This window comes from Petaurus breviceps, unplaced genomic scaffold, assembly GCF_028583685.1.
Source record: "Petaurus breviceps papuanus isolate PSGF00001 unplaced genomic scaffold, PetGlider_PUasm1.0 229, whole genome shotgun sequence".
NCBI classification, from domain to species: Eukaryota; Metazoa; Chordata; class Mammalia; order Diprotodontia; family Petauridae; genus Petaurus; species Petaurus breviceps.
In genome coordinates this window covers 4631159-4656087 of record NW_027185903.1, presented here as the reverse complement: position 1 = coordinate 4656087, position 24929 = coordinate 4631159, and the positions used below count along the sequence as shown (strand labels likewise).

The 24929-nt window shown below is 39.9% G+C and overlaps 1 protein-coding gene across 3 annotated transcripts in view; it reads left to right on the top strand.

The window, feature by feature from the left end:
- The window catches only part of PRLR (prolactin receptor), a 213176-nt gene that overhangs the window by 44121 nt on the left and 144126 nt on the right, over positions 1-24929 (top strand). Inside the window, exon 2 of one of the 3 annotated variants that reach the window (XM_069096123.1) lies at positions 7184-7311. The exons of the other annotated variants lie outside the window; for them this stretch is intronic. The gene's annotated coding sequence lies outside the window, so the exon portion shown is untranslated. The remainder of the gene's footprint in view (positions 1-7183; positions 7312-24929) is intronic. 3 annotated transcript variants of the gene reach the window in all.

The following is a 24929-nucleotide window of genomic DNA, read 5'->3' as shown; positions in this document are numbered from 1 at the left end:
TACCTCTAGGATAAAATATAAACTCTGTTTTGGCTTTTAAAGCTCTTCACAACCTGACTCTATAATCCAGCCAAACTGGCCTTGTCTCCATTTCTCACACATGGAACTCCATTTCTCATCACCAGGTCTTTGCCTTGGCTGTGCCACTTGTTTGGAGTTCAACAGCCTTCTCACCTCTTCCTCAAAGAATCAGTCACTTTCTTCAAAGCACAGCTCAGACACAACCTTCTTTTCTATATGAAGTCATTCCTGATTCTGCCAGCACCAATCCTTCCCTGAAATACCTTGCATTTAACTTCTTTGGGTTCATTTTGTGCTTACTGGGTATACTTTTGTCCTGAGCATACTTGTATGTGTACATGTTGTTGCTTTGTAAGCACTTTGTGAGTAGAAATTATTTCACTCTTTGTATTTGTATCTCCAGTGGCTAGAATGTTGCATGGAGCATGGTATACACTGAATAGATGTTTATTGATTGGGTGAATGGAGCATGCACTGGAATGAGGAGACCCTGGATGAAGCAAAAACAATTAGAAGGTGATTGCAATAATCCATGCAAGTTGTGAAAAGGGCCTGAACTAAGGATTGTGACCAAGTGGAGAGAAGGGGCTATATATAAGAGCTGTTACAAAGGTTGAAATGACAATATTTGACAACGGGAAAGAGAATAAGTTCTGTTTTAGACATGGTGAATCTGAGAAGCCCATTTCAAGCTTTTGTTTCATTTTGAACTAGGTAGTCCATACTCATCTTATTCATTTTTCAAAGTGGTCATGGAACTGCCACCTCTTTTACTGAAAAAGGCCTGACATAATTACATAGTAACCAGGAGGTATGAATTAGGAGGTACTAGAGCATTAGTAGCTAGTGATCAACCTTGGAGATGTTACTCAAGTCTCGTCTCTCCAGATTCTGGCTCTATGGCTCATGGGGCTGAGTTAAGCTCCATGATTTTCATAGAATCATAGGAAATCTCCCAGAATCATCTGAGTTTTTTTCCCCTTAGACCTGCTCCTCCTCTCCTTCAAACCACCCAGAATTCTCTTTAAATTATCCAGAAAAGTATTATGTTGAATTATCAATTGGGGCCAGGCCTGCAGGGTCAAGGCCTTAAGAACACAGCACCAATTGATCCAGAACAGGGCTACAGCAGGATCAAGTAGCACTTCAAGTCACTGCTTTCTGTGGGAAATCATAGAACCTATCAGTCCCTTGAATAAATGATATAATACTCATATGTTTGATAACAATGCTTTCTGAGGTCAACATTTTTTTTTAAGTAAAAGGATAAGGGTGAAGAACTAAATTCCAGTCCTCACATGAAGGGTCAATGTCATACAATATAACCTATGAAATATGTATTCTCTAAGGGACAATGATTCAAAGTTGCCCCATACCACAACGTTTCCAAGAAACACATTTGTCCTTCTCACTGGTGATTTTACTTATCAGCAAAATGCAAATAGTAGCTGTTTTTCTTTTCGGTGAGATGCAACTGACCATCATAGCCCTCAAAAACACATTGACCTTGGCTTTGTCATTCTGACTTCACAACAGCAAGTGAGAAAAGAATGAATAGTTCAAGAAAGAAAAGAGCAGTCTCCTATCTAAGACATCATGGTATACCATCCTCTGGCTTCTGAAAATACCTCCAATCCTTACATAAGCAATTGTAGGAAAAGGTAGAGTTATATTAAGGACTTGATTACATCATTCTTTTCCCTCTTTTCCTCATATGAATTGTTACCCTCCTCAGGCAAATGATGGGTCTTAAACACCCAGTGTTTGAGACTGTGAAATATTATGGGACATAGACACAGCAGATGAGACAAAAGTCCAGTTACTAGGACTTGGGTATAGGGCTCCAGTCCTGATGCCTTGATTTTTTTTTTCCTTTACAGAATTCAGTGCTTGTTTGTTTGTTTGTTTGTTTGTTTTTCCTTAAACAGCCCAATGGGTCAGTCTTCCTGAAGAAGGAATTACTCCCACAGGCATATGTTTGAAATAATGCATCCCATTTGGTACCTGTGTCTTGCACATGACATTAGAAGCATGTGCTTGCTGGGAAGGAAGTGAGTGTCTTCAAGCTCTCCATAGCCATCTTGTCCTTTGGAAACACAGCTACCAGTCTTAGAAAATCTATCATGTGAGTGATAATAAAATCAACACTGTACTCATTGAGTATTACCTCTCATCCCAACATTTGAGGACAATTACAACAGTTAATGGAGGAATTAAATCTAACATTGGGGTCACTTAAATATTTAGTTTTTCTTAAACTGGGGGAAGGCATAGATGAAGCCTTATTGCCTTTATCTGTATTCAGCAGCTACTTACGAGCTTATATCCATCCATACAGTTCTTTTATTTCCTACATTCCATACATCGTTTTATCTTCATAAAATTGCTACAAGGCAGAGACTGAAGGGATTTATTATCCATCTAACCCTTGAAACATTAAAGCCCAAAGCAGAAATTTGGGGTGTGGCCTACCTTACTGAGATTTGGCCTACATTAATGACTCCCAACTTGTTCAAGTGGGGTCTACTTTTTAACATTGAAAAATTTCATAGTTCTCCACAGTTTTACTATTAGTATGCACTGGTTGAGAAAATAATGAATGGCAAAAACCTATTATAGACTGAGTCAGTACTTTAAGGCTATGTAATTTCAACTGTCTATAACTTAGTAGAAAAGTCTGATCCAGTTCCTGAAAGAGACATTTGGCAATTAATGTCAGATTCGTCTTTTACCAAAAAGCCCTGATTTTGGCATCAGAGGATCTGGGATTGAAGCCCAGTTCTTCCACTTGTTTTTTTATGTAACCTTGGACATATCACTTCATATACCCCAGCTGGGCCTTGGTTTCCTCATCATGACAAAATAAGGAGGTTGAAACTGGTAGCCTCCAAGATTCTTTATCTAAGCTGTTCCACCTCTCCTTTTCTCAATTGTGCTTTTTGGTTAATTTGATTAAGAAAAGGAAAGAAGAAAACCAAATTACTAGTATCAAAAATGAAAGGGGTGAACTTACCACCAATGAAGAGGAAATTAAGACAATTGTTAGGAGCTATTTTGCCCAATTATATGCCAATCAACCTAAATGAAATGGATGAACATCTACAAAAATATAAACTACCCAGATTAACAGAAGAAATAAAATACTTAAATAACTGAATCTTAGAAAAAGAAATGGAACAAGCCATTAATAAACTTCCTAAGAAAAAAATCCCCAGGACCAGATGAATTCACAAGAGAATTCTACCCAACATTTAATTAGTTTAATTAATTTCAATGCTATATAAATTCTTTGGAAAAATAGGTAAAGAAGGAGTCTAACCAAATTACTTTTATGACCCAAATATGTCCTGATACTCAAACCAGGACGAGCCAAAAGAGAGAAAGAAAATTATAGACAAATTTTCCTATGAATATTGATGTAAAAAAGTTAAATAAAATTCTAGCAAAGAGATTAAAACAATATATCACAAGGATCATACACTACAACCACGAGGGATTTATAGTAGGAATGCAGGACTGGTTCAATGTTAGGAAAACTATTAGCATAATTGACTGTATCAATAACAAAACCAACAGACATCATATGATTATCTCAATAGATGCAGAAAAGACTTTTCACAAAATATAGCACCTATTCCTACTAAAAGCATTAGAGAACATAAGAATAAATGGAGTTTACCTTAAAATGATAAATAATATTTATCTAAAACCATAAGCAAGCATTATCTGTAATGGGGATAAGCTAGAAGCATTCTGTCCCCTCCCCCCCCGCAAAATTCAAGGGTGAGATAAGGATGCCCATTAATCCCACTATTATTCAATATTGTACTAGAAATGTTAGCTTTAGTAATAAGAGAAGAAAAAATTGAAGGAATAGAGTAGGCAATGAGGAAACAAAACTATCACTCTTTGTAGATGATATTATGGTATACTTAGAGAATCAGCTAAAAAACTACCTGAGGCAACAACTTTAGCAAAGTTGCAGGATGCAAAATAAACCCACATAAATCATCAGTATTTCTATATGTTACTAACAAAGTCCAGCAGCAAGAGATATAAAGAAAGCCCATTTAAAATAACTGTAGACAATATAAAATGCTTGGGAGTGTACCTGCTAAGACAAATCCAGGAGCTATATGAACAGAACTATAAAACACTGTTCACACAAATAAAGTCAGTTCTAAACAATTGGAAAAATGCTAATTGCTCATTTGTAGACTGAGCCAATATAATAAAAATTACAATTCTACCTAATTTAATCTATTTATTCATTACCATATCAATTAAACTATCAACATATTTTATAGAGCTAGAAAAAATGATAGAATTCATCTGGAAGAATAAAAGCTCAAGGATATCAAGGGAATTAATGGAAAAAAATGTGAAAGAAAGTACTCTAGCTGTACGAGATCTCAAACTGCATTATAAAGCAGTAATTATCTAAACAATCTGGTACTGGTTAAGAAATAGGCCGATGGATCAGTGGAATAGATTAGGTACAAATTACATTGTAATAAATGAGCATAGTAATCTAATATCCAAGCTTTTCGAACAAAATCTCGTTATCTGACAAAAACTGCTGGGAAAACTGGAAAACAGTATGGCAAAAACTAGGTATAGATCAACGTCTCACACTGTATACTAAGAAAATGTCAAAATTGGGTTCATAGTTGGTATCATAAAAGGTGATACCATAAGCAAATTACAAGAGCATGGGATAGTTTATATGTCAGATTTATGTATGAGGGAAGAATTTAGGACCAAAGAAGATATAGAAAGCACAAAAAAGTCAGATAATTTTGATTATTTAAAATTGAAAATTTTTTGCACAAACAAAACCAATGCAATCAAAATTATAAGGAAAGTAAAAAACTGGGGAAAATTTTTGCAACAAGTATCTCTGATAAGGGCTTGATTTCTCAGATATATAGAGAACTGAGTCAAATTTATAAAAATAAAAGTCATTCCCCAACTGATAAATGGTCAAAGGATATGAAGAGACAGTTTTCAGATGAAGAAATCAAAGTTATCTATAGTCATACATAAATGTTCTAAATCACTATTGATCAGAGAAATGCAAATTAAAACAACCCTCAGGTACTACCTCACTCCTATCAGAGTGGCTAATATGACAAATAAAGGAAAATGTTGGATGTTGGAGGGAATGTGGGAGAACTGGGACACTAATGCACTGTTGGTGAAGTTGTGAACTGATCCAATCAATTATATAGAAAAATTTGGAACTATGCCCAACGAGCTATACAACTGTGCATATATCCTTTGGTCCAGCAATACCACTGCTAGGTATATATACCAAAGACATCCAGAAAAAGGAGAAAAGGCGTATTTGTACAAAAATATTTATAGTAACTCTTTTTGTGGTGGCTAAGACCTGGAAATCAAAGGGATGCCTATCAATTGAGAAATGACTAAACAAGTTGTGGTATATGATTGTATATTATTGGAGTTATAAGAGTATATTATTGTTTTGTAAGAAATGACAAGCAGGATGATTTAAGAAAATCCTGGAAAGACTTACATGAACTGAAGCATAGATGAAATGAACAGAACCAGTAGAATATTGTACATAATAACGGCAATATTGCTCAAAGAAGAACTGTGAATAATTTAGCTATTTTCAGCAATACAATGGTCCAAGACAGTCCCAAAGAACTAATGATGAAGCGTACTATCCACCTCCAGAGAACGAACTGATATTGATTGAATACAGACTGAAGCATGCTATTTTTCACTTTCTTTCATTTTTCTTTTGAATCTTGTACAAAATTACTAATATGGAAATGTTTTACACAATTGCACATGTATAATCTATATCTGATTGCTTCCTATCTCAGGAAGGGTAAAGGAGTGGGAGGGATAGAATTTGGAACTCAAAACTTTAAATAAAAATGCTTAATTTTTTTTTAAAAGATAGTAATTAAATCCATGGGAATTGATGAGATCACCATTGATGAAACCCTATACAGTCCCTGGTATTTAATGGGAACTTAATAAATGTTTACTGATTGATTGATTGATTGACTTGCCATCTGGTTTTCTATCACACAGGAAGTCCCATTTCCTAACTCTGTGCCTTTTCAATGACTTTTCTCCCTATGTGGAAGTTCTCTCTCCTTATCTCCTTGTCAAGTTCAAATCCCACCTTCTACACTATCCCTTTTCCTGATAATCTTCCTCCCCACACACCCCACTTCTAGTGCTTTCCCTCTGAAATTATCTTCCTTCTACCCTATGTCTTCTATGTATACAGTCATTTACATGGTGTCACTCCATTAGAACATGAACTCTTAAGGCCAGAGACCATGTGTTTGTTTTTCTTTGTATTCTCCATACTTAGCACAATGCTTGACACTTTGTAAATTTTGTAGGGACGTTGTAAATTCTTGTTGACTGTAATTGCTCAGTAGATTCTCCTGTTTGGAATCCATAGGGTCCAAAGGAAGTAAAGAAGTAAATCTTAGGGTCTTAAAGCTATGTCTGTGTGTTTAGCTGTTTCTTGTGTTGCCAGTAAAAACGTACGAAAAAATCTAGTATCTGCAGCCATATAAGGAATCAGCCTTAAAGAAGGCAGATTCCTGCTTTAGCAAAGACCTTAGAAATGTCTCTAGCCTGTCCCTTGAAGAAGGATGCAAAGAGAGATTTTCAGCATGGTTTAAATTAATCCTGAGTGTTTCTCTGCTGGAGAAAGAGGAAGGGAAGTAGGGAACCCCCCTGCCAAAAAAAACCCTTGAAATATCATGGGTGTGTACGTATATGGCCAACCACTGGCAAGACTTGAGTAGGCACAGTTGATCTTTATTTCTCCCTCCTTTTTTCTGCATTTCTTCATGCCTTTTCATTGCCCTACCTACAAAAAAAGAAAAAATCTCCAATATGCCACTCTAAGCCTTTCTCTTCAGAATTTACCTTCCAGGGCTTTTATCTCTTGAATTATAACTAAAAGAAACCTTGAAAATCCTTCTAGTCCAAACCCCTTGGTCACTGCCACAAGCTACCTCACATTTCTCTCCATTCAATGATTGTGATAGCCCAGCATTACAGCTACCCTGACATTATATGGTGGGAAATGAAAACTGCTTTATTCTGGAAGATCACTTCAGCCCTAGAACCATATTTCATCCGTATCCTCTGCCCCCTATAGCCTCTTCCTCTGATTGAACGGTAGAGGGGTCCTCCCAGAACCAAGAGGGAACCAATGCCAGCCATCTCGTCATTTCCCATCCAGTTGCATTCCTCTCTGCTCTTTATCAACTACCCACCAACTACCAGGTATCTCCATTCTCCCCCTCCCTTTTTCTCAGCTTCCTTTGGTATGTTGTCTTTTCCCATGAGAGTATAAGCATCCTGATGGCAAGATCGTCCTTTGCCTTTTTTTGTATCCCCGGCATTCAACAAAGTGCCTAGAGGATGAAACAAAGAAGATTTGAGTTCAAATCCAGCCTCAGAATTGGGCAAGTCACTTAAGCTCTGTTTGCCTCAGTTCCTTCTTTTATAAAATGGAGATAGTAATAGCACCCACCTCTCAGAGTTGCCATAAAGATAAATGAGATAATAATTGTAAAGCTCTTAGCACAGTGCCTGGCACATAGTAAGTTCTATATAAATGTTGGTTATTATTATTGTTATTATTATTATATAAGATGCTTTGCAAACCTTAAGGGCCTATATAAATGTTACCTCATCCCCATTTTAATAGGAGAGGTAGCTGAAACTCATGAAGATCAACCGACTTCCCCACAGTCATACACCTAATAGGTGGCAGTGTTGAGACTTTTACTTGATCTTGGGTTCTTTATCTAACCCCTTTTATCCAATGCTGGCATTGACCCAGTGCTTGTAAGATTAGAACTTCCCCCAGTCTGTCCACACCCAGGATGATTTTGTTCAAATTATTTTTGGATTGGTTTATTGAGGTTTCAATGTCCTTCTCTGTGGTCTAGGTCATTAATTGAAATTGTCTTCTCTCCCAAAGAATAGAGAACAGAATGCACTTTTGGTGAGTATTGGGCAAGACAGTATGTAGACACCAAACAAAAAGCTGGTCCCTTATCCTTAGGGTTTTAATATGCTGAGAATGACATTTTCCCTACCAAAATGATAAACATGACTGTCAGAGGAGAATGAATGCTCAGAGCAACCTGTGACAACAGTTGAACTGAGACTTTTCTGTGGCCCAAGTATCACTTCTCCTTATCATGGCCTGACCTCCATTCTTAGCTGACTATAGCAATGCACTTGACTAAGATGGCATTATCTCCCAGTTTTCTCCATTTACCATGGGGATTTAATCCACTTAGTCATATTAAAACTTTCTAGGGTCACACATAGACTAAACCTCATTCTCTTCACCTGTCCTATTTATTTATTTTCAGCCTCTTTAGGGAATTAGCAGGCTTCCTTTCATCTTTGATCTCTTCTTCCAATAATCTTTCCATATTTTTTCCTCTCTTTTTTATTTTTAGTTTACATCATTCATTTCCACAATATTTTGAGCTACAAATTTTCTCCCCATCTTTACCCAAAACAGTGATCCCACTGAATATCCCCTTCCCCAATCTGCTTTCTCATATATCTTCGCCCATTCCCCCCCCCGACTTTCCAGTAGGGCATGGTGGATGTCTATGCCCCAGTGCTTGTATATCTCGTTTCCCAGTTACATGTAAAATTTGATATATATATTTAAACATTTGATTTTAAAACTTTGAATTCCAGATTCTATCCCTTCCTCCCTCACCACCCACCTCACTAGGAAGATAAGCAATTCAATATAGGTTGTACATGTGCAGCTATGCAAAACATATCCATATTGGATATATTGTGAAAGACTGACTATATTTCCCTCCATCCTATCCCACCCTCCCACTTCTTCTATTCTCTACTTGGATCCTGTCCCTTTTCAAAAGTGGGTACTTCCAACTTCCCTCCCCCTCCCCAGCCTGCCCTCCCTTCCATTATCCTCCCTCTCATCCCCTTCCCCCCTACTCTCCTGTAGGGTGAGATACCCTATTTAGTGTGTATGTCATTCCCTCCCTAAGCCATATTCAATAAGAATAAAGTTGACTCATTCCCTTTTGTCTTCCTGTTCTTCCCCTCCATTGTAACAGTTTTCCCTTGCCTCTTCTATATGAGATAATTTACCCCATTCTGTCTCTTCCCATCTCCTCTCATTATATTCCTCTCCCACCTCTTAATTTCACCTTTTAAGTATCATGCCTTCCTATTCAATTGGTCCTGTGCCCTCTGTCTATGTATACCTGTACACATATATACACACACATCCACATATGTATTCATATGACCATATACCCCCATATAGACACATATATGTATGAATACATATATATATATATATATACATTTCTATTCCCTTTATTCTCATACTGAGAAAAATTTCATAAGTTACAATTATCATTTTTCCACATAGGAATATAAATAGTTCAACATTGATAGGCTCCTTATGATTTCTTTTCCCTGTTTACCTTCTCATGCTTCTCTTGCTTCTTATATATGAATGTCAAATTTTCTATTCAACTCTGGTTTTTTCATCAAGGATGCTTGAAAGTGCTCTATTCCATTGAATGACCATATTTTCCCCTGAAACATGGTACTCAGTTTTGCTGGGTAGGTGATTCTTGGTTTTAATTCCAGCTGCTTTGACCTCTGGAATATCATATTCTAAGCCCTTCTATCCCTCAGCATAGAAGCTGTCAGATCCTGTGTTGTCTTGATTGTGTTTCCACAGTATTGAAATTGTGTCTTCCTGGCTGCTTGTAATATTTTCTCCTTGATCTAGGAATTTCAGAACCTGGATATAATATTCCTGGGAGTTTTCTTTTGGTGATCTTTTTCAGGAGGTGATGGGTGGATTCTTTCAACTTCTATTTTGCCCTCTGGTTCTAAAACATCGGGGCAATTTTCCTTGAGAAATTTTTAAAGGATGATTTCTAAGTTCTTTTTTTGATCATGGGTTTCAGGAAGTCCAATAATTTTTAAATTATCTCTCCTGGATCTATTTTCCAGGTCAGTGGGTTTTCCAATGAGATATTTCACATTGCCTTCTATTTTTTCATTTGTTTGGATCTGTTTAATAGCATCCTGATTTCTCATAATGTCACTAGCTTCCATTTGTTCCAGTCTAATTCTGAAGGAATGATTCTCTTCAGTGAACTTTTGAGATTATTTTTCCATCTGGCAAATTTGGCTTTTTAAGGTATTCTTCTCCTCATTGCCTTTTTGAGCCTCTTTTGCCATCTAAGTTAGTCTATTTTTTAAGGTGTTATTTTCTTTAGTCAGGTTGTTGACTCTCATTTCATAATTTTCTTGCATCGTTCTTATTTCTCTTCCCAATTTTTCCTCCACTTCTCTTATTTGTTTTTCAAAATCCTTTTTAAGCTCCTCTATGGCCTGTAACCAGCTCGTATTTTTCTTGGAAGCTTTTGGTGCAGGAGTTCTGACTTCTTTGTCTTCCTCCTGTTCCATGCTTTGATCCTCTTTGTCCCCAAAATAGGAGTCCAAAGTCAGATTACTGTGCTTGCCTTGCTTCCCTTGTTTGCTCATGTTGCCACTCAATTACTTGACTTTTGAGCCTTTTGCCACAGTAGAACTCTGCTATCAGGAAGGGGAACTTTATCCCAATTGCTGGGGTTTTCTCAGCTGCTGGAGCTGTTAGTTGGCTGCCCTCTCAGAAGCCTCTACACACTTTCACACTGGTCACCCACCCTAGGATCTCCACCCTAGACAGTGGTCCAGATCCAGGTAAATTAAAGCAAGAGTCATTACCCCTCAGACTGGTCACTTAGTCCTCCTACAATCTGCAGACAGACCAGGAACTCTGAAGCAGCCATGTGATGGCATCTGCACAGCTGTGGAGCCTCAGCTGCTTCTCATCCTGGGGGCAAAGGCCAGACCACACTCCCAAATTCCCTGTTCCCACAAAGTCGACCTCTCACTTTGTCTTAGGCATCTATAGGTTGATAATTCTGGAAACTGCCATAGCTGATGGTGGTCTGAAGTCCCTCCAGCTGGTGGCTGGTCAGCCTGCCCTGAGGCTAAAACCTTGGACTTGCTAGGGGCTGGGCTCAGCTCCCAGAGTGCTGAGCTGGCCCCTTCCTGCCTGCCTGCTGGGCTGTCTTCAGCGGGAGGTTAGCTTCTTCCTGTCATTTTGTGGGTTCTGTAGCTCCAAAGTTTGTCTAGAGTCATTGTTTTACATGAATGGGGGGAGGTGGAAGCTGGAGCTGCACAGAAGTCCTGTTTCTACTCCACCATCTTGTTCCCACATTCTTTTACTCAACAGAAACCCAACTCTCTGTAAAGGGTGACTTTGCTTGCTCAACCACCATATTCAGAACCACCAATATTCAAAATAACCTAGTCATTCACAGTTATTCTTTAAGTAATGTTGCTGTTACTGTATACAATATTCTCTTGGGTTCTGCTCATTTCACTCTTCATTATTTCATGAAAGTCTTTCTATGTTTTTCTAAAATCAACCAGTTCATCATTTCTTTGTCTGCCTTTTAAACTGACTTCCTTCTTCTAACAGAATCAAAGTCTCTGTCCCAAGCCCCTATCTCACTTAGGATTGGAAAATCCCACTTTAATTCCATTTAGTTCATAATTGTCACCCTGAATGCCATATTCCAAACAACTGCAAAGAACTTTATGGGCCAACATCTTCTGGCCCTGCTGTGCAGATAAATGTGTGCAGCAAGACAAGCAATCAGTCAACTAACATTTATTAAGGGCTTACTATGTGCCAGGCACTATACTAATTTCTGGGGATACAAAGAAAGATAAAAATATGATCCCCATCCTCAAGAAGTTCATTTTCTCATGAAGGAGAAAATATGCTTATAACTATGTACATGTAAGAGATCAAGAATGATGTCAGAGCAAAGACACCATCAGCTAGAGGACGAAGGAACTCATCCTATAAGGTGGGATTTGAGCTGAATCCTGAAACAAGCCAGGGAAGCTAGAAGGCAGAAGTAAGGAGGGAAGATATTCCAGCCATGGGAGACAACCAAAGCAAAGGCATGGGAGATAGTTGGGAGATGGAGTGTCAAGAGTGATGAACAGTAAATTGGTCAGAGTAACCACATAGCCAAGTGCCTGGTTGTTGTTGTTATTCAGTCATATTCCACTCTTTGTGACCCCAAGAACTATACTGGCTCTGGGGTTTTCTTGGCATAGATACTGGAGTGACTTGCCATTTTCTTCTCCCCTGGATTAAGGCAAACAGAGGTTAAGTGACTCATACAGGGTCACATAGCTAGTGAGCATCTGATTTGATCTCAGGTCTTCCTGATTCCAGACCCAGTTCTCTATACACTCCACCACCTAGCTGCCTCAGAGTGCCTGGAAAGGGGAGTCAAGTGTAAGATTACTAGGAAGTGAAAGGTTATAAGGGTCTTTAAATGCCAAGGAACTTTATTTTTGATCCTGAAGATAACTGGGAGACACTGGAATTTAATGGGGCAGGAGGAAGGGGGTAAAGTTGGGGGGGGTGGAGTGGGGGAAAGTCAGACCTGTATTTTAGGAAAATCATCTTGACAACTATACAGAGGATAGATTGGAATGGGGAGAAATGAGGCTGAGGACCAACCAGAAGGTTATTAAGTAAACGACAACCAAATACTGGTATTCGGCTTTTAAGAAACTCAACACTCTATTGTTACCTGTTGAATAATCCTAATAATGCTCAGAGTAATCATAATGACTTAAAAAAAACCCCAACTCCGTATTCACACGCTCTTGATGCTGAAGCTTGGTGTAGAAATTCTGTTAAAGGTTATGACAAGCACTTTGGCAGCCTGAAGCCCAGTATCGTGAGTTACCCCAGCTCTTCCAGTCTTATTGCTTTGAAATGTTTCCATGTATATAAATCAAGTGTTCCTGCAGCTTGTACAACTCGTAAACAGGCAGATGTAGGAGCTCTTTCAAAGCGCCGCCTCCCTTCTCTCTAAGATATTGTTTTGGTCAAATTACAGGGGAGAGAGAAGTAGCTGGGTTCAGATCCTACCCTCTGATTCTTGCTCCCTATGTGACCTTAGACCCAATCATCGCTGGATTTCCATTTCCTTGTCTTTATAATATTAGAGATGGACCAAATGGCATCTTTCAGCTTTCGACATGTGTGTGTGTATGAACATCCTAGAGAATGAAAAGAGTTGACATAAATTCTGAAGATTCCTCAGAACTGGAGAGTAATTTAGACACCACACAAACTCTGCTTCTTGAATATAGGTGTGTGCCTTACTTTGTGTAATGAATGGCCCAGCTCAAGCACCACTTACAACCTGAAACCAGCTCTAATTACTCCAAATCAGCAGAGCATATCAACATCTTTTTCCTCTAAACTGTCGCGCGCGCGTGTGTGTGTGTATGTGTGTGTGTGCACCGCACTTGCACTCTTGTGTCCAGAACTATGATTTCATCAGGAATAAGGAGCTCTAAGTGAGGAAATCTCTACCAATGGAGACCTGTAATTTATAATCTTAGAGACCATTACATGGTCCACTGTTGGGATATGTGCCAGAGGCTGACTTAGACTTGGGTATTTCTGAGTTCCCTGGGGGCACACTTCCTATACCTAAGTGAAAGTAGAAGGGACATCAGAGATTATCTAGTCCAAACCTATCATTCGATAAGGAAACTGAGTCATGAGCAAGATAACTGATTTTCCAAATGCCACGAAGGTGGTAAGTAGGGAAGTCTAGGTTCAAACTCATTTCCATTGACTCCAAATCCAGCATATTTTTCATCACACCAGACTGCCTCCCACATAATTTAGAAAGTGATTTAGGTTAATATTTTGGGAGACATGACTTATCCCCCCATCCAAATTATAAGTTCCTCAAGGTCAAAGATCACACCCTTACAATCTATTGTGATGAACCCATTCCTATACTCACTAGCCATCAATATGTTGCCATTAATTTCACTCATGCCCCTAAGTTCTGGGAGCTCTTTTCCCAAAGGAGAAAAATTATAGGAGGCTGAAAAAATAGGCCAGTCAAGTACCAAATATGATTGTCCTCTCATCACTATCCCCAAAATTGGTATGACTGCATAGTAAGGGACTAGGGCCCAGAGTTTGCGCAGTCTTTTAGTACTCAATGTTCATGCTGGCTCTAATCTTCACATTTTCTGCCCTCCAATTCATTATTGATTTCCACACAAATTCCCAAGGTCCTGGATACACTGACTCAGTTTCTTCTATTCACAAAGTCACAACTGGGACTCTTAGACACACTCATACTTGCCACATTAATGCACAGGGATGCTGTGTTCTCCCACTCCCTCTCATACATACTGTTGTGCTCCACATCTGCCCCATGCTTCTCCTCAAAAACAACAAATCTCTCTACCCATACATGGACTTTACACACATAGATACTAACATCTATCACCAAACCCACTCAGGTACCAGCCTCAAGAGAAGTTTACTAAATATGGCTGCAAAACTAGAGACAACTGTATTCTGGCACAAATTAGGGGGCACAGATGGTTTGTCCTTCAGTTTGGGTGTCCCCAGGGTGTGACATTCAGAAATCCACAAGCACCCAATGAATACCCAACAATTGATTTCTGAGAAGTTTTGTGTTCATCAGTGGGGGAGTAGAAGAAGGAAGGAAAAGGGAAATTGAATTATATTTTAAATTCCCTAAGGGATTTCACAATTTAGAAGATCCCTGAGACCAATTCTTTCATAAAGGAAATAACTATCCTTTGAGGGCAAGGAATCTTTCTATTCTTGTATTTGTATTAATAACTTTTTTTAACACTGTCCAAACCACATAATGGGGTTGATCCTTTACCATATGTTTTGTAAGTATGCATTTTCTTTAAAACAAGACTCACTTGTAATCTCAGAACGTTCACTCATAGTTGGGGTCAACGCTTACTGGAAGAAACCTGTTGATGGGAAGAAAGAAATCTAGATCTTGTTTCACCTTTCACCTAAACATGGATATCATTCAGGGCACACTGACTTGGTCTCCCTAAGAACTTAAAAACACAACTGATTTTTGTTGTCCTAGAGAAAGGAAGGAAAGTGAGTTATTATGCTCTGCTAGAAACACAAAGACAAAGTTTTTTGTTTTTGTTTTGGGATGTACGTGTGTGTGTGTGTGTGTGTGTGTGTGTGGGTGACTTATACTCTGCTAGAAACACAAAGACAAAGGTTTTTGTTTTTGTTTTTTGTTTTGGGATGTGTGTGTGTGTGTAACAGATTAAATTGTACTATGATAAAACCTGATCTGAGTGATAAAGATCCGATGATGATGGGGAGACTAATGTCACTGATTTGGGGAGAAGAATTCTTTTAACAGCCTTTTCAAATAAGAAGACTTCTTTTTTAATATAAAACCATTCCCAGATCTCAGATGGTGGTAGTAGTAGAGGTGGTGGTAGTGGTAGTGATGGTAGTAGTAGTAGTAGTAACAGTAGCAGCAGCAATAGTAGTAGTAGTAGTAGTAGTAACAACAATAATAGTAGCTAACTTTTATATAGTACTATAAGTTTTACAAAGCAATTTACATATATTATCTCATTTTATCTTGACAACAATGTCTAAAGGTAGATGCTATTATTATCCTCATTTTACAGATAAGGAGATAGAAGTTAAGTGACATGCCCAGGGTCAGTTTAGAAAATGCAAGATGAACAAAAAGCTATGGTGACTTTAATTAATGCTTTGAAATAAAATTGCCTTGCCATTAATCACAACAGCATCTACACACATTTGGAAAAGAGTAGCACAAATAAATGTGTGAGTTCCGGGCACAGCCCTGTTGAGACTTCAGTTCAGCCTACTGAAGGTTTGTTTGCATCTGTATTATAATCTGTATCCTTATCCATTCAAAAGGAAAAATTTGAAGGAAGCTGAGGTACAAAGAAGCCATGAAAAGGAAGGTGAGATGAGGGAGAAGTGGAAGAAGTTGCCAAGTCAGAAGCAGGGCAGGAATAGCTGCCAACAAATATGAATGGTGGGGCTCCTTGGGATATTGTCCTAAGCCTGTCCATCTGCTTCCCCCACCCCCTCCCTTCTTCCCTCTCTCCCAGTATCCTGGTGGGGGAAAACCCTACAATGAGTTAGTACCAAGTCAATTAGCATCATATGCTTTTAAACAAGTAAAATTATGAACCAACCAAGGTTGTCTGTGGGGTCTCCAGCCTTTCTCTGTCATGCCCTTTGGTGTTTTCTCCAGAAGTCCCCTCAGCTACTGGTTTCCCAGTACCCTCAAGCTCTCCTTCCTGTTCCCTCTCAAAACTAGCTTTTAGGAAGTATCCTAAGTTCACTTACACTGAAACGTGTGTTATTCCTTTTTCTCTCAAAGCCACTTTTTTTTTTAAAGCAATCGGGGTTAAGTAACTTGCTCAAGGTTACACGGCCAGTTATTTCTGGGTGTGGTGCTGAGTATCTGAGCCCGGATTTCATCCAGGTCATCCCAACACTGGAGCCGGTGCCCTTACTCGCTGAGCCACCTGGCCGCCCCTAAGCAATTGGGGTTAAGTAACTTGCTCAAGGTTACACGGCCAGGTGTTTCTGGGTGTCTGAGTGCTAAGTGTCTGAGCCCGGGATTGGATCTCCAGGTCTTCTCAACACTGGAGCCGGTGCTCTTATTCGCTGTGCTACCTGGCCACCCCTCAAAGCCACTTTTCAATAGAACTTAGGGGACACAGGGATGAGGCCCTAATGGGGGCATTGCATTTGAAATTGCATTTCAGGCAGTAGCAAGCTGAGTAGGGTGCATATTTTTGTGCAGATAAAAAGGAGAAGGAAGTGATCCTTGTGACTCTGAAACCACTTTACATCATTGACTGCCAGACGTTGTACTAGAAAGACCTCCAGGTGTCATGTAAGTGCAGCTTCTAGGCAGGGTTAAAATAAGCTTCACAATCATTTGATATTTTCTGAGCAAGTTTCTATATCAACCATATGTAAGAGCCAGCGCTAGCCAGAACTACTAAGACTTCCACTCACATTTCCACTTTGTCCAAGGTAATTTTGAACAAGAAGAAAAGCTGTAAGGGACAAGCAAGAGGGTAGGCAGGAAGTGTTGGGGGGCGGGGTAGGAAGACAGAGGGAAGAAACTGAGCAAAGGGGTGTGGAAATGAAGTAGGAAGACTTTGCAAATTCTAAGTGGAGCAGCAACCATTACTAACAACTCTAAAACTGTTTCTTTAATTCAACAATTTCCCATAGGAAATAGAAATGATGTAGACTAGGAATTCTGCCCGTGTCCCTTGCAGAGTGATGGGTTTGGAGTGGAGAGTGAAGGAGGAGGCAAGGACAAGAATTTTGTGGGTGCAGGCTGGAATGAGAGGACTTTCTCTTGTTTTCACCTCTGCTATTAGCCAAGTAAAGAGTAGATGGGCTAATCAAGCACCATTGATCCTATGCTCAGAAATAACATCTCCCTCAGAAATGACTGCTTCAAGGCTAGATACTCTAGGAACAGCTCCAGACTGGCAGAGAGAAACGCCTTAACAGACAGAGGACATATGTTTGCCTCACTTAAGCATATGTGATTTTTTTACCCTTGGTGTTGAAGAAAACAGGTTTTGAAAAGGGACAAGATGGTTTCAGTGCCTGCTGAGCTGCAAAACTAGCAAAAGGCTTCCCTTAGAGGGGGCTAGCTCATCAGTTTTTCCCTCTGTAAGTAGGTCACTGGGCCGTCAATTTGGTGCAAAGGTTTTCAGAACTCAGTAACGCCACATGTCTGACTCTGGACCAGAGCTGCTCTGAGAACCTGCTCCAAATGACCCAATTTATACACTAAATCAAGCACAGTTATGCTTTTTTTTTTCAGTGGTTGAGGGAGAGGTGATATGAAGAACAGAAACAGGAGGTGGAATTTACTAATGAAAACAAGGGTTCTTTCAATTGTCAAAATACTTTCCAATTTGGAAAATGGGTTTCTCCAACTTAACCACAATTAACAAGTACAGTTTTTTTTTTTAATAATTAAAGAGCAGGCTCCCAAGCAAAGGTTGCAGGGAAACAGGGGACAAAGATCAAGATAGGTTTAATTAGGAGAAGGAAAGGAGGGACAGAAGATGCAGTGGAGTACAACCTTAATATTCAGCACAGCTGGATGGAGAGACTTCTCTGTAACTGCCACACAGGAGCAGAGTTTGATTCTAATGTCCAGGAAGACTGCTATAGGTTATCAGTTTTGCAGCTCTACAAGTAAGTGCGAAAAAGGTCCTGTTCAATCAAAGACACTGGATGGTAAAGTGTTCTGGGCATTTGTGTTGACATGCCCAGGGGACCTGAATAGTTGAGAATAGTTTACCTTAGACAAGCCAATGCCAGCCTTGTGTGGGAAGAGTAGAGTCATACTGGGCAAAGACCCTACTACCTGAAATTCCTCTAATTAATCCAAGCCCAGGAATAAGACCACCTGCAAAAAGTGGGATTATATTAAATTTAATTCAACAAACATTTATTAAGCACCAACTATGTGTCAGGCACTGTGGTAGACCTTGGGTATACAAAAAACAAAATGAGACAGTTCTGCATGCCAAGAATTTGCATTCTACTGGGAAAACAATATGGCACCAATGGAAAAATGCAAAATATATAAAGAATAAATACAAAGAAATGAGGTGGTAAGAGGTGAGGATTAGCAACCGGGCCATTGAGAAAAGGTCTCTCCTAAAAGGTCTCTCCTCGAACCAAACCTTGAAGGAAGTTGTAGGTTCCAAGGGGTAGAAGTGAGGAAGGAGAGGCCATTCCAGGAATGGGAGACAGCTTCCAAATTAATTAAATGGATCATGTTGGCCTTCATAGATAAAGATGGAAGCACTGATTCTCCATCATTAAGGCAGACATTTTGAATAGTGTTCTACAGTTTTTGTCATTGTATACCCATCCATCCACACCCTTGTACTTCTTCTTGTGGCAAAGAGCATGCCTTCACAAAATGGTCAGCCAAGGCTGTGAGATATATGTCACTCTAGAGAAAAATTGTGCGAGGTTTGAGGCTTGAACCTTGACCCTGCTGCTTGCTACTATGTCACCTTGTACAAGTCACTTCACATAATTGGGTCTCGGTTTCCTCATCTGTAAAATTGAATAAAGATGGGATGGATAAGGTAATGTCTTAGAGTCCTTCCATCTCTAAACCTATGCTTCTATGAACTAGGCTCTGATGTCAATAAGGGCTTTAGGAGAGAGCTTGGACCCATGACCCCAGGTACTTCCACTATTCTTTAATCAACAGCACAAACTAATAGCAGATATATCAGTTTTTCTCAGGAAGTAAAACAAGTTGCCTTTACAAAATTATCCTTACTCTCCTATGAAACATTAAGACCTAGCCCTTCATAGCTTCACCTTCAAACAACAGAGATGGTGAGGGAAAGTGACTGATCAGATCACAGGAATGACAGTTCAGTGAGAATCTTATACAAAGTCCAACCTCCTTATTTTACAAATGGAATCCATATGATACCTGCATGCAATGACCTGTTGGAGATAAGTGAGCAAAGGGAAGTTCTCAAGGAACATGGAACCATCAGGTTATAAGAGCTATTCTGAGAGGATGAGAAAGCCAAGAAATCCCCAAAGGTCCTACAATTTAGGGGCAAAGTTGGGATTCAGTCAGCTAGGTAGCCATTCAGGGAGGTAACTTTAGGGTCGAATGGGAAGTGCCAAAGAAGGTGGCTTTGCCAGCTGAACCTCAAAAATGACTGAGTCTCCTGTGCATATGATTAACCCACAGTGTTCCTACCTTTCTGGGTAAGGCTAAGTGGGTGAGACAGATCCTTCCATCTTCCATAGAATGCAAATTCTCTGAAGATAGGGACTATTTAATTTTGTTTTTTGTATCGGCCCTTAGGGAGCCTGGCAGGTAGTTTTTGTTCAGTCATTTTTCAGTGATATCTAACTCTTTGTGACCCCATTTGGGGTTTTCTTGGTGGAAATACTAGAGTGATTTGCCATTTCCTTCTCTAGCTCATTTCATAGATGAGGAAACTGAGGCAAACAGGGTGAAGTGACTTGCCCAGGGTCACACAGCTCGTAGGTGTCTGAAGCCAGATTTGAACTCAGGAAGACTCATCTTCCTGACTTGGTACTTAATAAACACTTAGAGATTAATTGATTAGATCCATTCATTCCCTTCAGCCTACAACTGCCCTTTGAAGACACCTTTTTCCTTATACAGGATCACAGAAGCAGAAGTGGAAGGAACCTTAAAAGTCATCTCAACTCTGATGGGGTCATTTATCTCAAAGATGAGGATGCTGAACTTAGAATTGTTTGAATGACTTTCTCAATCACCTAGGTTCCTAATGATTAGAAGTCAGAATTTGAGTCTAGGTCCTCTGAGTAGAGATCTAGAGCCCTTGGATCATCTCTGATGTTCATTTTAGCCTGATCACCAGTATTTAAAACATTAAGATGGGGAAGTATTCCAGAGCCCACACGCTGCTAAAGGACATCACTGGGCCACTCTGTACCCTTCCCTCCATCCCCTTGGGATGTTGATGTGGTGCAGTGAACAAAGTTTGGAGCATTAAGGAGAAAGAGGTTTGTAAACATGCTGGAGTGATTGCTCCAGTGGCTTCTGGCTGCTGGCCAGCTGCCTGTGGGAGTTCCTGGCCTATCCTCTGTGTATCAACAATGGCATTCAGATCTGAGAGAGCCTGAGTTGCTGTAGAGAGCCAGGGAATAGTATTCCAGAGGAAATTAAAACTTATTAAATAAATTTTCTGTTCTCTTTTTTTCTTACAGTAGTCCCTGTCTTCCTCTTGCCCTGTATTCTCTTTCTTATTCAACCCCAAATTCCTGGTCAGTTAATAAAAGAATGATGCTGTTCTCCTGGGCAAATAGTGCTTTACCTCTAGGGTATTAGATGAATCAATGCCCACTTCAGTTCATGTTTCAAAATGTGACTTTACAAAGGCCCCAAACTATGTCTGTCTGAGATGACCTTCCATCAGAAGTAATGGAGTCCTCTTTGTACAAATTGCATTGTACTGCTATGTCATTCTACAAGAGCTGAAGGCAAGCCAGAATCATCCATTCACTGCCACTCTGACCAGCAAAGCAAAACAAAATGAAAGAAAAGGAAACAAACCTGAGTTCTGTTTTCTGGTTATTTCCACAAGGAAGTAGAGTATGACAGAATGTCCCATCAGAATCTGCATAGCCCCCTTCAGGAATTTGTGGAGGATCCTATGTGCATATATGTAGGTTATACTTGAGGGAAGTAGGGAAGGAGTGGGAGCAAAGGAGATAGAGGTGGGTAGGGAGGTAGAGGAGAGAAAGACTGCCTACTATTCTCAATCAACCGATGAATAATTACTACATACTCATCTGCTGGTCTTGGAGTCAGGAAGACTTGAGATTATATGGTTGGGTTAAAAAGGTAGATCAGCTATTTCTCAATTTCCTCAGATCAAATTAAGTCAGCAAGCATTTATTAAGTACTTACTATGTGCCAGGCAATTACCTAAGGGCACAAATACAAATACTAGCAGAAAGATAGTCTCAAAGGGGTTGTATTCTAATAGGGCAGGTCAATACATAAAAGAAAGGTGAAAGGTCTGTGGGGAGCTGAAGGGGAGAAGAGAAGGAAACTTTGAAAGAATTTAATTTCCTCTACTACAAGGTAGAGAAAGTCCAGAGAGTCAGAACTGGAGCCTGAAGAGGAAGAAAGACATGACTGGCCTGAGCATCATGCTTAAGAGGCAGGTTCTGGGAGGAACCAGCCAATCAGAGGAAGGGGATTTGTAGAATAGGGATTTATGCTATGAAATTGTATTTGTTCATTCTAGACATAACTCTGCAAGGTTTCAAACTATTTATCATGTGCTCTGAGAACAGCAATCAGTCATTTCCTCCTTTTCGATCAAGTTCATCTTTCTATAGCTGCCTTGGGGTGATGGGCCCTGTGTTTTATTCATATCATAGGGAGTCTGGGCTTAAATGTTTTCTGAATACCTTGTCATACATTTTTCTGTTCCAGGAGCATTCACTGGTATTGCAAAGATGTTAATCTCTCTAAACAAGTTCTTCCCATAGAACATTAATTTCAGGATGCCAATTTTCTGACGTGTACGGCTGTAGTTTTCTTGACCACTTTGTACTTCCATCATCTTGTCTGGAGATAGGATGGTGATGATGGTGGATGTTTAGGAGATGCAACACAGCAACTTGGTGGATACATAGCTGCTTCAGAATCAAGAGCACCTGGATTTAAATCCTGCCTCTTCTAACACATGCTGCCTGGTCCTGTCACTTAACTCCTCTCAGTGCCCTGGGTCATTCTCTAAAACTATAAGTTACAGATCAGTCACTGATCTGCATTAGTAGAAGGAGTTTCCTCACTCAGGAATTCTCTCCATCTCTGAAAACATAGGGCTAGACACAAAAGAAAAATGTTATTTTTCTTGGTAAAGCTGGGAAGAAGGCAGGCTTTTGTAAGGAGGAGCTGACTGTCTTTGAGAGCCCAGAGAAGCTGGTTCCCAGGGCTGTAGGAATGGTCCCCTGTAGGAATGTGGATGTTTGCCAGCCCCTACCCTCTTCAGTGCTACACAAATCCCCTCCTTGCATCACCTTCCAGCCAGACTTGTAGGAGGCTTCTGAAACTGCGCCTAGTGGTCCAGGAATGCTGTGTCTGCTACCAGAGACTCTGGATGGGAGAGACAGGCAAAGTGCAAATAAATACCTGCTATTCTTTGATGACTTTGGAACTCAGTTTCAATTGCTCCAAGTCTCCTTGTATATGCATTCTGATAGGTCCTAGGGAAAAGGGCTGTCTGCTATATAGTTTCCACTATAAATTCCTATCTCATAGGCTCATGGGTATCCCTATATGACATCCCAGAGAATGCTTTTGTCATTCATTAAAAAACATACTCTCAGAATCAAATGATGTAACATGTAATGTGCTTTGTAAATCTTAAAGCACTATATAAATGCTAGCTTTTTAAAATTAAATCATTCTTTTTTTTAAAATTACTTGGAGGTTTCCATCTTTTCGCCCTACCTTTTCTGTCCTTGTGACAAACAAAGTTCATTCCTTTTCTCTAAAACATCAATCACTGCCTAATGCCTCCAGATTAAAGTATGAACTCTACAGGCCAGACTTCAAGGCCCCTTGATGTAGCTTTCCCTTCCCCCATTCTCTGACCCCCAAACATATTTCCCACTGCTCTAGAACAAACCTTAGTCCAGCCAGCATATTTCTTCACGGTCATTGGGTGTTCTGATTCCCACCTCTCTACTGATCTCTGCTGGTGATACGGTATCCTTCTGATCCTCCTCCCCCGCCAATGTCCTCCCCTGATTTCTCTGACTTTTCAAGTACTCTCCACCCTTTGGAAGTTTCACCCTCTCCACAGTGACATTTTTTACTTCTTTATACCAGTGATCTTTCCTCTTTCATTTCCTCTAATAAGAAGCGGCATTTAGACATGCTTTAAAATGTGAAAAGGGCTTCACGTGGATTAGGTCACTTCAGTTCAATTAAATTAAAGAAGAATTTATTAAGTATCTATTACTGAAAGGCACTGTGCAATGTTCTAGAGACAAAAGGACAAAAATGAAAAAAAAATCTGACATCAAGGAACTTATATTATCCTGGGGGTATGAGTGGGTACACTGGAAGTAAACACCAAGTCCTTTGGGAAGGAGGGAAGAGAATGCTAATAATTAGGGGGATCAGAAGAAATTTGTGGAAGAGGAGGGGCTTGAGCTCAACTTTGAAAGGAGCTAGGGATTCATGGGGGCCAAGACAAGGGGGAAGAGCATTCCTATCCTGGAAGACCCAGAGGTAAAAGAGAATGTAACACATAGGCCACAGCTAGCAGGCCAGGGTGCTGGGAATGTAGGGTCATGGAAATATGTGGAAAGAGAGACTGAAGCCACTTCCTGAAGGATTGTAAATGCCTAGCAGAGGAGTGAGTAATGTATATACTGATGCCACTGAAGCTTCCCGAGCTGAAGAGTTTATGGTCAGACCTGGACACTCAGAATGCCATTTCCTAGATGTGTAGGTAGCTGTGTGGAAGATGCATCACAGAAGGAAGACTGGAGGAAAGGGGATCGGAGGTTATTGCAAAAATCCAGGTGACAGAAGATAAAACACTGGACCTAGAATGGTAGCTACATGGACGGAGAGGAGGAGATTAATAGAAGAGATGTTGTGGAGATAGAATCAATGAAGCTTGGGAAATGAGATCATAATGGGTAGACAGCAGCGAGGGAAAGGGAGGTGTCAGGTATGAGTTCGATTGCCAAATGCAAGTGAGGGGGAAGATGAGCCTTGCCTGCAACAGAAATAGGGAAGCTAAGAGGAGAGGCTAGGTTGATGGGTAAAGATGATGATTTCCATTTTGGACCTGCTGAGTTTGAGATGCTTATCAAAGATCCAGGTAGTGAAGTCCAAAAGGTCATGGAGAACTGGAGGTTGGGGGAGGGAGATGAAAAGGGAGGAAGGGGGAGAGGGAGGGGGAGAGAGAAAGACAGAGAGACAGAGACAGATACAGAGAGTGTGGATTTTATATATATATATAATTTATATATATATATAATTTTTATATATGTGTATATATATATATATAATATGGGGATTTTTTAGTTCTCTGCATAGAGATGATAATTGAACCCATAGAAATATATGAAATCACAGAGAGAGCACAGAGAAAGAAGGACCAGGACAGAGCCTTGGATGATACTCAAGTGTAGGAGGTTAGGGGATGACTCATTAGGTGGTAGAACCAGAAGCCAGACTGGATGCATCTGGGAGGGAGGTCCCATTGATATTATCATCCCCCTATTAGAGATGAGGAAACTGAGGCTCTGATAGATTAACTGAGTTTCCTCATCTATAAAATGGTGATACTTGGAGTGCTAACCTCACAAGGTT